This window comes from Gymnoscopelus microlampas (genome assembly GCF_963454915.1).
Source record: "Gymnoscopelus microlampas genome assembly, chromosome: 4".
Taxonomy (NCBI): Eukaryota; Metazoa; Chordata; class Actinopteri; order Myctophiformes; family Myctophidae; genus Gymnoscopelus; species Gymnoscopelus microlampas.
Genome location: NC_139941.1, coordinates 55247511 through 55261583, shown reverse-complemented (window position 1 = coordinate 55261583; position 14073 = coordinate 55247511). Strand labels below are relative to the sequence as shown.

Sequence of the window (14073 nt, the reverse complement as noted above, 5' to 3'; positions counted from 1 at the left end):
CCACTAGAAGAAGTAAAGACTCACACAGACACCCTGAATTACACAGGAAAGAAAAGCCACATCTGTAAACATTGTGACAAGAGTTTCAATCGGTCAGATCACCTGAAGAGACACCAGCGTATCCACACAGGAGAAAAACCTTTCCCCTGTAAACTTTGTGACAAGAGTTTCAATCAGTCAGATACCCTGAAGAGACACCTTCATGTCCACACAGGAGAAAAACCTTTCCCCTGTAAACATTGTGACAAAAGTTTCAGTGTGTCAAGTTACCTGAAGAGACACCTTCGTGTCCACACGGGAGAAAAACCTTTCCACTGTAAACATTGTGACAAGAGTTTCAATCAGTTAATGTCCCTGAAGACACACCTTCATGTCCACACAGGAGAAAAACTTTTCCACTGTAAACATTGTGACAAGAGTTTCAGTCAGTCATATAACCTGAAGACACACCAGCGTGTCCACACTGGAGAAAAGCCTTTCCCCTGTAAACATTGTGACAAGAGTTTCAGTCTGTCACATAAACTGAAGACACACCTTCGTGTCCACACTGGAGAAAAGCCTTTCCCCTGTAAACATTGTGACAAGAGTTTTGGTACCTCAGAATATCTTAGGAAACACCAGCTTGTCCACACAGGAGAAAAACCTTTCCATTGCAAACATTGTAACAAGAGTTTCAATCAGTCAAAAAACCTGAAGTCACACCAACGTATTCACACTAAAGAAGAAACATTTAATTGTAAACATTGTGACAAGAGTTTCGCTCACCCATCTGACCTGAAGAGACACCTTCGTGTCCACACAGGAGAAAAACCTTTCCATTGTAAACATTGTGACAAGAGTTTCAATCAGTCAGATCACCTGAAGACACACCTTCGTGTCCACACAGGAGAAAAACCTTTCCCCTGTAAACATTGTGACAAAAGTTTCAGTGTGTCAAGTTACCTGAAGAGACACCTTCGTGTCCACACGGGAGAAAAACCTTTCCACTGTTAACATTGTGACAAGAGTTTCAATCAGTTAATGTCCCTGAAGACACACCTTCATGTCCACACAGGAGAAAAACTTTTCCACTGTAAACATTGTGACAAGAGTTTCAGTCAGTCATATAACCTGAAGACACACCAGCGTGTCCACACTGGAGAAAAGCCTTTCCCCTGTAAACATTGTGACAAGAGTTTCAGTCTGTCACATAAACTGAAGACACACCTTCGTGTCCACACTGGAGAAAAACCTTTCCCCTGTAAACATTGTAACAAGAGTTTTGGTACCTCAGAATATCTTAGGAAACACCAGCTTGTCCACACAGGAGAAAAACCTTTCCATTGCAAACATTGTAACAAGAGTTTCAATCAGTCAAAAAACCTGAAGTCACACCAGCGTATTCACACTAAAGAAGAAACATTTAATTGTAAACATTGTGACAAGAGTTTCGCTCACCCATCTGACCTGAAGAGACACCTTCGTGTCCACACAGGAGAAAAACCTTTCCCCTGTAAACATTGTGACAAGAGTTTCGCTCACCCATCTGACCTGAAGAGACACCTTCGTGTCCACACAGGAGAAAAACCTTTCCATTGTAAACATTGTGACAAGAGTTTCAATCAGTCAGATCACCTGAAGACACACCTTCGTGTCCACACAGGAGAAAAACCTTTCCCCTGTAAACATTGTGACAAGAGTTTCAGTCTGTCATGTAACCTGAATTCACACCAGCGTGTCCACACTGGAGAAAAACACATTTCATTGTGAACATTGTGACAAGAGTTTTAGTGTCTCAGATTATCTTAACTTATTCCTTGCCACGGACGTTTTTTGACTTTTATAAATTGAAAGCCCAGACCGCCAAGGACGTCTAATGACGTTTCTAGTTTATTTGTTTGTGTGTCCACTAGATGGCGCTCTTGAGTAGCATTTGATTGACCAATTCATCCCCAGATACACACAGAAGCAGGAGATCACGTGATCCCAAGATTTACTGCTCCATTCACTTATTTAGCGTCTCTGGGAAAACAGCTGTAACTTGAGTTGCTTTTTTTGCCCTGCATTTTTGGCAAGACAAGCTATTTTAAATGGCTATTAGCAAGTGAATGAGGGGTCACATTTCAATTGCAATTAAAGCTGTAAGCAGCGATGACCGGGCCCTCGCGCCGCTGACCACGTTAGGACTACAGAGGGACGGGCTTAAGCGATTCTCCATGGAGCACGACCTGGACACGACCGTGGACTTCTACTACACTACACTATACCGCATATTATATTATCTTAAACATTTTTATATTATTCCATTATATACTGCATACACACTATTGCTGTACTATATTATACTATCATATGCTAGTATCTTACACTATTATATTTGCTATTATTGTTATTGTTACTGCTTGCACTGTATCTCTTTCTGTCTCTCCTCTGTCTCTCCCTTTCTCTCTCTCTTCTTTCCCCCAACACGGTCGAGGCAGAAGGCCCCCGCCCTAGAGCCTAGGGTCTGCCTGACGTTTCTTCCTGTTGAATTAAGAGGGAGTTTTTCGTTGCCACTGTCGCAAAATTGCTTGCTCAGGGTGGGATGTTGGGTCTCTTCTCTACATGTAAAGTGTCTTGAGACAACTTGTTGTGATTTGACACTTTAATAAAATTGAATTGAATTGAATTGAAGCGATTGCTGCCTATTGGCCGCCTTAGTGCACCTAGCACCTAGGACGTTTAGCATGCTGGGAACTGGAGTTATGGCTGTTTAAATGCCTGCCAATAGGAACATAGAGGGGGCGTTATGGCTGTTTAGAGCCCAGTCAATAGGAATTGTATATTGGCTATTTTCACTGCCTGTTTGGCGTTGAAGTTTGATGCTTCACCACGGTCACACAGTTTTACAAAAACTCAAGCTTTTGATAACCTTTCATCGTTAAGGTCTTTTGAGTACACTGACTGAATTTGAGGCGGCTCCGACAATCCGCCTAGGAGGAGTTTGTTAAAGTACAACCCATGAAAATGGTGTGAAATGCACACAAACGCCACTATAAGTTAAAAATGGCTGACTTCCTGTTGGGTTTAGGTCATGGCTCCAAGAGACCTTTATGTAAGTTGGGACATGATACAGGTGTGTACCGATTTTTATACATGTAGGTGAAACCGTATTATGGGGTTTCAAGCACGACATTTTGTAGGGGGGCGCTATTGAGCCATTGGGCCACGGCCCCTTTTTAGACGATTAAAATACTTAATTTTTCGCCACTTATGATGTGTGTGCAAAGTTGCGCAAGTTTTTTTGATTACGTATTGCCACTCAAAAACACGTTTATTTGTACAAAGCATAATAATAATCATTGCAGTTTCAATAGGGCTTCACACTCTGCAGTGCTCAGGCCCTAAATATTGTGACAAGAGCTTCAGACTTGTGTGTGTACGTATATAATATATGTATAATTGTGTATTTGTTTAAAATATTTCAGTTTCAGACATGATTTCGCAGTGGTCCTCGGCAGTGAATGAGTTAAAAGTTCTATGACATTCATTCAAGGTCTTTTTTTTTTGTTTTTTGGAGGGGTTTTATGACCTCAATTACACTCAAAAAACTTTGAATATTCAGTGGATTTTCTGTGGTCAGGGGTTTTCTTAATAATTAGGCTGAAAAGTAATCTGTGATTGGCCCCTGGACTTTGATGTCACAGTCCATTAATCCCGCCCCCTCTCCTCTCCGCCCCTCCCCTCCCCTATCCATTCCTTTGAGGGGGGCGGAGCAGAGGTGATGATTGACAGTCAAAATCCCTCAATAGTGACAGCCGCAGGCATAGATTTATGTTTTCATTGCAGTTGAAAAGGCTTTAGAAATCAGAGAGAAAAAAATCCTGCCATGGATCACTGGAGTGGATTTTTCAGTTAAAACTTTTAATACCCGTTTGAAGGACCATGATAAATACTTTTAATGTGTTGTAAAACTGAATGTCATGAAACCTTTAAGAACAGGACCGAAACATATGAAAAAGTGTTACAGGTGAATGTTTTCAGCACTCGCACAATGTATCAATGTTCGGATCCATTTTTGATCATTTATATCCTTTTATATTGGTCTAGTAGGTTGGGTATAATAGTGTGAACTGGATCAGTCCATGTCGGTAGTGTATGAATGAGCATTGAATTGGAGCCTGAGCTCCAATGAGCATCAGTGAGCATTGAATTGAATAGTGTATGCATAGAGCTGAAGTGGTTGATGTATGTTTTGTAATAATAGTGAAAATCTACAAAGTAAACTAGTAACTAAAGTTTTCAAATCATTATAGCGGAGTAAAAGTACAATATTTGCCTCTGAGGGTAGTGGAGTAGAAGTAAAAGTATTCACATTTGGAAATACTCCAGTAAAGTAAAAATACATTTTTTTTTTTACTGAAGAACGGTACATTACTCAAGTACAGGTTACTAGAGTGGCTAAAGATGAAGGTGTGCAGGAGGACTCATCAATCTGCACCCATGAAGGACATGTCTGAAGTTTATGACAATTGAGTAGTAGGCTACATGTCATGTTTCTGACTAGTAATGTAACTACATATTTGTTTTGTGTTCTTTGTAAGAAAACCTTTCGTTATCGTGGAGTTTTCTTATTCCAAATGAAGGAAGTTACAAGTTAAGCTTTATGTTATACACACACTTCTAATCTCAACCATCATCCCTTTAAAGGAGTAGTTCACCCAAAATAAATACATGTCAACACGGTCTCACTCCGAAAACGTAGCCGGTTGCCTTTTTGTCAGAACCCCGCGACGGAGCCGAATGCCGTCGCTGGACGCCAGCGACGTAATTATGTGCCTTCCACGGTCACTCATAGACATTCATTGAGGTCCAAAGACGGCACATTGTGCCTTCCACGGTCACTCATAGACATTCATTGAGGTCCAAAGACGACACATTGCGCCGTCACAGGCGGGCCATTGATAATGCATTGGCATTCCAAAACGTGCGCTAAGAAGCTTGTTTGAAATGCACCAGACCACACGCCACCACCCACAAAAACCTGTAAATATTCTGAGTATTTACATACTAGTTTGGTAATTTTTCGATGAGTATTTGTTGAGAACGACACTTTTATTTAACTTTTGTATACCCGTGACGTCACGTCACTTTACTTCCGTATGACTTGATTGACAGTAGTAAAGATCCGATCAAAACTATTTATTTTAATCTAATAGATCTATATAAATGATCTGCTTGTCCACTAATCAATTATTCTGGCACTTAAATGCCTAATGTATGAACAATTCTAGCAATAAATAATTATTTGTAATTTCTTGATTCCTAGCACTCATAAAATCCCGCCTACTGCATCCGGATGTTCACCACGTCCACATACATGAAAACAAACATAACGTTTCCGTATCCGTTCTGAACCGGAAATGTGGTTATAGGCACATTTCACGTTCTGTAAAGGTTCTGGCCTTCTTTTAAAGCTTTTTGAAACAAATAACAGCAGTCTTTTGCAGTCGCTTAGGAACAAATAGCAGCATTTATTTTTTCTCAAAACGATTTCATGTTTTTTGTAACATTTAGGACGTAAACAATCATATTGAGGGGCAGTTGTGCAGCAAAAACGTCATTACCAGCGTTGCCAGATTCTGTGAGAGAAACAAGCAACCACTGGTCTAGGAAAACAAGCCCAAAAGAAGCAACTATGGGCCACATGACTCATGAGCACTTCAAACATATACGTCAGCTGCTTGAAAATAGCAGATCTACAAGCTCACAACGTGTCGTGATGCGACGCGTTGTGAGCTTGTAGATCTGCTATTTTCAAATTCATTTTTTGGGGAAATTATAATAAGCATACCTGGCAACACTGGTATGCATATGTGCGTCTATGCCTCCCATGATGCATTGCATTGTTTTTCAACTACATCGCGGTAAGTGAAGTCTTGTTACTTTTTCATTTATTTAATAGAAATACATGTTAAATCTGCACCCCCACCACCACTAAATCATAGAACCACAACACAGGGTTGTTGCTAACATGTTAGGGTGTGTACAGTAGCAAGTTGGTCGGTCTGTATAAGTTTAAAACTGTTTTACAGTGGACATATCCCTAAGCTAACAAGCCATAACAAACAAACACAACAACATGAGCTCGGCTATTTGTGTGTGTCCCTCTTCATTTGTGTGTAGTTATGTATTCTATATGCCATGTTTGTTTGCACAACACTAAAGGCAAAACGAAATGTAATCATTGTTTGTGTTTCCCATTCTGAGTGTACAAATGGATGTTTTATTATGAATAGAATACAAAAGGATCCTATTGAGCCATAGTGCTTTCTTGTGGTTTAAGGGTTTGGCCATTTTTCATATACCCTGTGCTAAGTTTGTTTATAAAGACCAAGAGATCCTGAATATCAGTGCTTATATTGTTTAGTTACAGAACTGTAAGGGTCCATTTGGTGGCCACTGGAATATTTGATCTTAAGTATTATGCATTTATATCTTCATTTCCCTCCCCCCTTTACAGGTTTTATTCTTTGTCATTCATCACCTTGTTCCAGTGAGTACCAACAACTTAAAACACAATAACACAACCACACATCTTTAACTCACAGCAAATACATGACAGAAATTGGAATAATGTGTGTTCAGTGTTGGACAAACTAAACAAATGTAGCACTCTATTCTACTAAGTTATTCTTTATTAAAGCTCTCTTACAAAATAAGTAGCTACACTTCTATTTGACTCTGAGTGATTGAATGAAACACAGAACTGTAAATGCTACAAATGGATGCACGTGGATAATTCTCTATGAATACCAACTGTACTCAACTCATTTGGTGTGCTGTTGAAGATGTATTGATGTAGCTTTTGTCAACCTGGTGAAGAAAATAGATAGAAACTTGAAAGCTACATCATTCTGAAAATACTTGTAAAGGTTTTGAATGCCAGACTCTCACTTACATATGTTTTTAATTAAAACATTTGAGTACTTTATCCACCACTGGTTCTACACACCCTGCTTTCAAGTTTAGTCCCATTGTCATACAAAGTGTTTTGTTTTGTGCAGCCATTGTTCTGCAACCTGTTAAGTACTGGGAGCTGATGGTACTGTAGGTGTTGCACGCTATATGAGCAAATCAAATAACAGCATTTATTTTTATTTTATTTATTATTATTTTCTAATCAAACTGATCCCAATCCTGTTTTTTGTTTTGATCCAGATTTGAGTAGGTTTTCCTGATCTCATCAGATATCAGAGTGCTCCCAATCCTGTTTTTTGGTTTTGAACTACCCAAAATCCAATCTAGATAGGGATTAAAAGTTTTTAACTTAATGAGAATTAACACTTTACCCAATTTTATTGTAGGGTTTTATCTTAAATAGCTGATCTAAAAGCTCACAACACATTGCTATGCAACATGTTGTGAGCTTGACGATCTGCTATTTCTGAATAGCAAATTAATATAATTTGGGGTCCTTGACATTAAACATTTACGGTGCCACAGCCAGAAGAGTGTATTTGGTTCCTTCTGTACATTCTTACAATTATTATGAATAAATACATTGTGTAAAATTCTGGTTATTTTCTTTGTCTCAACAGTTCCAAAAATGACACGACCGAAGAAAAAGACATGTCCCAAATGCCAAGCCAATATGGAGGCCAGGAGGATGTCCTGTGGGACATGTTATTCTCTCCAATCAAAACCAGCAGTGGCTGCCAAAGTACTCAAGTATGGCCCAGAGTGGGCCAAAAGAATTGTTAAAGACAAGAATGTGTCTCGCCAAGTGGACAATATGTGCAGTAAGTAAAACTATACGTAGATCCTTCTAAAAAACATGTAAAAGTTGTAAAAAAATATATATTTTTACCTTGATGATTATTATATCAATACAGCTCATGAATAAATCTCAAAATATTAGAATATTACATAAGACCAATCATATAAACAATTTATAATATAGAAATATCAACCATCTTCAAGGTATGTTAATTTATGGACTCAATACAGTATTTTTAGGTTGGCTCAGACAGGGTGCCTTTTTTCCATGTGAATAATCGCATCCTGTGTGCAGTGGCCTTTATAGTGTCCCCCCCCCCCCCCCCAGCTGTCAGCTTATTACATGGTCTTAGCTAGGTAGGTAGGTACTTTATTCTTCCCCGAGGGGAAAGGCAGCTCTCATAGAGACATCAATAAAAACACATTAGATGAAACAAAAAAAATGAATAATAAATAAATATGCATCTAAGCATCGTCAACCTACAATATTAAGAAGACAGACCAAACACTACTCAAGAGTCCGATGGCTTGCATCCCACATCCCCCATCCTAATCAGCCTGATCAAGCCAACCAGATGAGGACTTGTACAGTCTTATTGCTGCAGGCAGAAAATATCTCCTATAGCGCTCCTTCTTGCAACTTGGGACTGACTGTTACATGTAACAGTCTGTTGCTGAAGGAGCTTTTCTGCCCTGCCACAGTAGTAGGGAAGGAGAGGGATTGTCCATGATGGCCACAGTATCCAAAGTGGTACCGAGGACAGAACCAGCTTGATTCAGCCTCCTGCTGTCGCCTTCCTTGATACTACCCCTCCAACATACCGCTGCATACAGTACTGCGCTGGCCACTACTGATTGATAGAACATGTTCAGCAGAGTCCTACACACCAAAGGAGCTGAGCCACCTCAGGAAGTAAATCTGCCCCCCGCCCTTCTTGTATAGGACATCTGTGTTCCCAGTACAGTCAAGTTTATTGTCCAATTGCATGCCCAGATGCTCTGGACTACCTCCACATCTCCCTCGATGGAAATGGGAGACAATGGGGGAGCCACCATCTTCCTAAAATGCACCACCATCTCCTTTATTTGGCAATTTTAGTAACAGGTGGTTCTGTTTGCACCACCTGACAAAGCTGTTCACCAGTCCTCTGTACTCCATCTCTTAACCTCTACTGACACATGCCACAATAGCTGAATCATATTCTGCATATTTCTGCAAAGGACAAGTTGCTGGACTTATATACTTGGCTGTCCTGTATATTGCTATTCTGTGTTAAATGTTTGTTTTTATGTGAATATAAATGAATGTGTTAGTGTCATCCACATTGGCTTTTAAATGTTTTTATTTTATTTGTTTTTGTGAGCTTGCAGATCTGGTATTTTCTGCATCCAAGTATGTCATATGTTGTAGTATAAATGAGGCTTTTAAGAGTTTCAGAAATGAATGACTTAGACGTGTTCCCAGAGAACATATAGGTTATCCCGGTCTGAATGGGTTGTGTACATTCATTGAAATTAGCCAAACTATAATTATTGTCAGCGAAGATTTGTAGTGTATAGTGGCAACAGGAGGGGGCCTAGTATAGAGCACTTTGGAATCAACTAAGTATAGGTTTTAAGTGGTTAGGCACTTAAACCCTATATACTTTGTTGACTGGAGTCCCCCATGGATTTGTACTTGTTCCCTTTACACCCAATCACTACAGCATCACTAAAGACACATAGATTTGGCTAATTTGCCCAATTTTTGTCCACAGCTAGGCGTTTATCTTGTGCTGCTTGTTGTGACTCTGGCATAGTTCTACAACTTAACAGCATTACCCCACATTGTCATTGTTTTATAGTAAGACATTATGATGTCACGTGAAGGCTTGACCAATCATGGAGACACCTAGCCTGGGATCCAGCCTGATTCGCTACGTTCGGCGGACTTTTTTCTCTCTCTCCGCTTATCAGTCTGGAATGCCTCCTATCTCCAAGGGAGGCGGGACATGACAAACGTTTCGAGTCGTGCCGTGGCTTCTGATTGGTCTGTGGTGCGGGGCGGGACAAAAGAAACAGTGGGATCGTTGTGATTCGTCATTCGTTTGAACAACATCCAATCAGCAACGACGTTGCCTAACGTAACATATGTAGTTCCAGTGTAGTTCTGCAAAACGAGTCAATGGGGTGCGTTCCAGACTGAGAAGCGAAGAGAGAAAAAAAAGTCCGCCGAACGTAGCGAAGCAGGCTGGATACCAGGCTAGGAGACACCACCCTTTTCCCCTCTGATGGGCTATGGGCATAAACAGCCCCTCTCTGATTGGCTATGGGCATAAACACAGATGCATAGAGATTCAGAAAATGTATAGATAGATGTAAAATACTGCTGACATTTACAAAGCATCATGGCTTAATGAACTTGTCTTTTCATCCTTCAAGTTTACAAGAAATGTTCCCAGATGAAAAGGTCCCAGGTCTACCCATATAAGGAGATAACAGGGAGAAGGACAAATGAGGTAAAAAAATATAGAACCCTATCTGTCTGTGTGTGTCTCTCTCTCTCTCTCTGCGCACACACACACACACACACACACACACACACACACACACACACACACACACACACAGGCTACATACACACACATAGGGGACATTTCTGTTTGGTCGATTATTGCTCTATTGTAACAAAGGTTCTTGGCAATAACTGTTATACCGTTGGGACGCATGTTTATTTACTATTTAAATGGTTCCCCATTTGTAGTGAAGATGCAATTATGGGATGAGCATTTATGGGTTGTGGCCACTAAAAATGTGACAAATCAGTCAGGGGGTCAGGGTTCCTACAAGGGTTTATTAAAACAACCCACTGTTCCAGTAAGTTAACTTCACGTCACCAGGCTTTCTGCTTTTCAATAGTGTGAGGAACTGTGAGGTCATTTTACTGCTCAGTGCTCAGATCCTGTTCAGACTACTTTAACCAGTAATTTGCACAAACCAGTTCTACACAAAGAGAGGCCGTTTCTGTACCCGCTCTAGACTCCAAAAAGTCCTGATGCTATCGCACATCACAATGGTTTGATGTGCAGATGGCGATTTAATAGACATCGTCCAAGGCTAATAGTCTCACAGTGTATAGATAAAGGAAGCAGGGAGAGTATTGGAGCAAAGGTCTGACCTGCCCAGGAATCAACCTGGGGACTCAGTGTCAGGCGGTAGTATTTCCCATAACCACTTGGCTGTCGGCCCCACAGAACCATGTTAATTTGTATATTTGTCTTAAGGCTGATCATGACTGAGACAAGCAAAGGTACTAAAAATAATGGTATACCTTACCCAGTGATTTCTTATACTGTGTGTGTGTGTGTGTGTGTGTGTGTGTGTGTGTGTGTGTGTGTGTGTGTGTGTGTGTGTGTGTGTGTGTGTGTGTGTGTGTGTGTGTGTGTGTGTGTGTGTGTGTGTTTTTTAGGGCAACAAAGAAGTGTTGGTGCATTGGGCGCCTTGTCCTGCATGGTAAGACATTTTTGATATTATTCAATTGACACTATTTGCCCTACCAGAGGCAGTTGTTTCTGGTTGATCCCACAATTCTTTCTTCCCTCTCAAATTTGCCTTACTATTTAGGAAGGTTACACCTCATCTGTGTGGTGTTGCAGACCTGCCGATGGCCCACATTTTCACATCAAAGTACGCTGGTACAACGTGTCCAGTTAAAGTAGGCAAAATGAAAAGCTGACGACCTAACTTCCAGGTGCTTTTATCTCTCTCCCTCACTCTCTGCTGTGTGCAGCTGTGTGCTGTTCAGCGTAGAGCTTAAGATTTCAGCCCGAGGCCGACGGGTCTGCGCGGCGAGGGCTGGGCCGGGCCCAATTGGTCACGTATTTGTCGGGCATTGGGTTGGGTCACTTTTTGCCAGATCTGAAAGGTATGGCCTACACGAGCCTTTGTCACCATTTTGTCCATACATGGTATGTCTGGTTGTGGTTAGGTTTCTTCTGCATGAATAAATAGGCACAGACTACATGGTATGTCTGGTTGTGGTTAGGTTTCTTTGTCGGGTTGTGGTTAGGTTTCATCTGCATGAATAAATAGGCACAGACTACTCATGACATCACTATTATGTTACAAGTATAAATACAGATGGTATATATAAAACGTAAGACAAATATTTCAATTAGACCTTCAATGTCAAATATCCTGAAATATCGATCAATTACATTTTATTATCCATAAATTAGGGTTCCCCCTATCAGTATATCGAACAAAGTTCGATTCATTTAGCAAACCTTGCCGATGGAGTCCATTAAGAGGAAGAGGAAAAGAGAGATAGAACAGGGTACCTCCTTGACTGATGTTGATGTTGATTTGGTCTACCTCCCTAACGTCAAGGAAAAGCACCTTGATTTCTCTGAGATGAAAGGCGAAAGACGGAAAGACGAAAGTGAGGGAGCCTTCACTTTCGTCTTGAGGGAGACTTTCGTCTCCCTCACTAACGAAAAGCACCTTATGTGAAGTCCGGCTTAGGTCTGGCAGAACCAGGTCTCCTGGTCTTGTTTTTATCAGGCAGGCAAGCGCAGCGCGGTATCATGATGTCTCTGTGACTATGTAAGCTGCGCTCATAACTGTGGCTGTGAGTTATGAGCTACTTGATACAGTTGAGCATGTGTGACTGTGTGCGCTGTGGCGCAACAGTTGAGCGTGTGTGTATGTGGCGGTGGCCGCTGTGGCGTCTGCATGCATGCAGTGCCCAAGTGGAGCGGAGGACATTGTTGAAACCATCCACGGTCACTTTTGTATATCCTAATAATATTATAGACGTGTGAACTTTGTAGCTATAATAGCCTGTACACCTGTTGCCTGATTTAGCGGCGGCCGTCAGCCGTGTTCTCCAGCGAGGCTCCGATGTTTATTGTTCCTTAATTAGGACGGTGCTTGCTACAAGCTGGGTTTTTGTTTATATATAAAGACAGTTGGAAAAGGGTAGAATGACTCTGTTCTTCGAATCACCAATATGTAATGACAAAAATATAAGGCTGCATGCAACAATTATACTTCTTTAGAATGTCAGGCTTCGGGCTGTGTTGGGCTCCAATTGTCAATTATGTATCGTTTCTGTCGGGCTGGGTTGGGCTGGGCTCACATATTTAGGCCCGATTAAAGCTCTAGCTCAGCGTATGGGCTTGATTGGCAGCTGCAGTCCACCGGCCTCAGCAGTTGAATTGGAAGCTTCTGTGTAATTTGCTTGTACAGCTTGAATGTACAGGAAGGTTACAAAATTCACATTGTTGGATTCTAGTAATTAATGACTGTTAGTCGACTAATGTTGTTAATGACTTCTCTTTCAGACTTCAGATATGGACTGTCTGTCACCAGTACTAGAGTAAATTGTTTTATGAGGAACTAATCTAAATTCACATCAGTCAAAATCAAAATAATGAAATTACCAGAAGTGGAATGTTGGCCGCTATGCTTCTTGTCTTATCTTTTTTACATGTAGGCATTAGGCAATAGACATACATGTGCATTAGGGCTGCATGATACTGATGCAAACACTTTTTCCCCTCGACACCAAATCTCGTCACCAAAAATTGATAATCTACAAACTCACGTCACGTCTCAGTGCGAGGCATTGTGAGGTTGTAGATCTTCTCTTAGAATGTTTCAGGTGGTTAATATAAAAATAAAAGGTGTCCCAGTGCCCCTTTTGAAGACCCATGGGATAAATGAATTTCTCTAAATAATGTATTTATACTTTACAGTGACAAAATCTGGGAAGACACATGGGAACCAGCCAAGAAGTTTCCAGAGGACAGGGCCAACCAGTAACCTCACGCCTAAAGGGTACGGTCCGATGAAAGTATGGCTGCCAGCTGATAACCCTCCCCGTATCCGCCTTCGTCTCACCCGATTGGACAGAGGTGGAAAACCAGCATCTACGCCATACTTTGAAACCACTACATCTCAGAGGACAATATTGTACTTTTACTTTGTGTTAATATTTATTTTGGAGATTTTGTTTATTATTAGAAAACATACATTAACCACTTCAGCCTTATTTCGGCCATTTGAAAATAGTCGATCTACAAGCTCACAATGGGTTGCGATGCGACACATTGTGATCTGTCTTGTAGATCTGCTATTTTCATATTACATTTGGAAACTTGAAATGGGACATTCTGCAAGATGAGCACTTTTAGTTTTGGAATACTTTGGAATACATGCCAATGCTTTTGCACTATTACTCAAGTCACATTTAACAGAGTATATTTCTACATTGCTGTATTGATTCTTTTACTTAAGTGAAACATGTGAGTTCTTCCACTGCCTATTTTGTTCTGTGCAATATGTTTTCTTTGT

General features: G+C 40.8%; 1 long non-coding RNA gene across 1 annotated transcript; it reads left to right on the top strand.

Annotated features, from left to right (window-relative positions):
* Window positions 1-6393: 6393 nt before the first annotated feature.
* On the top strand, window positions 6394-14073 carry LOC311043639. Its single transcript, XR_014600623.1, has 5 exons — window positions 6394-6514; window positions 7560-7760; window positions 10159-10235; window positions 11186-11229; window positions 13476-14073. It is a non-coding gene; the product is annotated as an uncharacterized lncRNA (long non-coding RNA).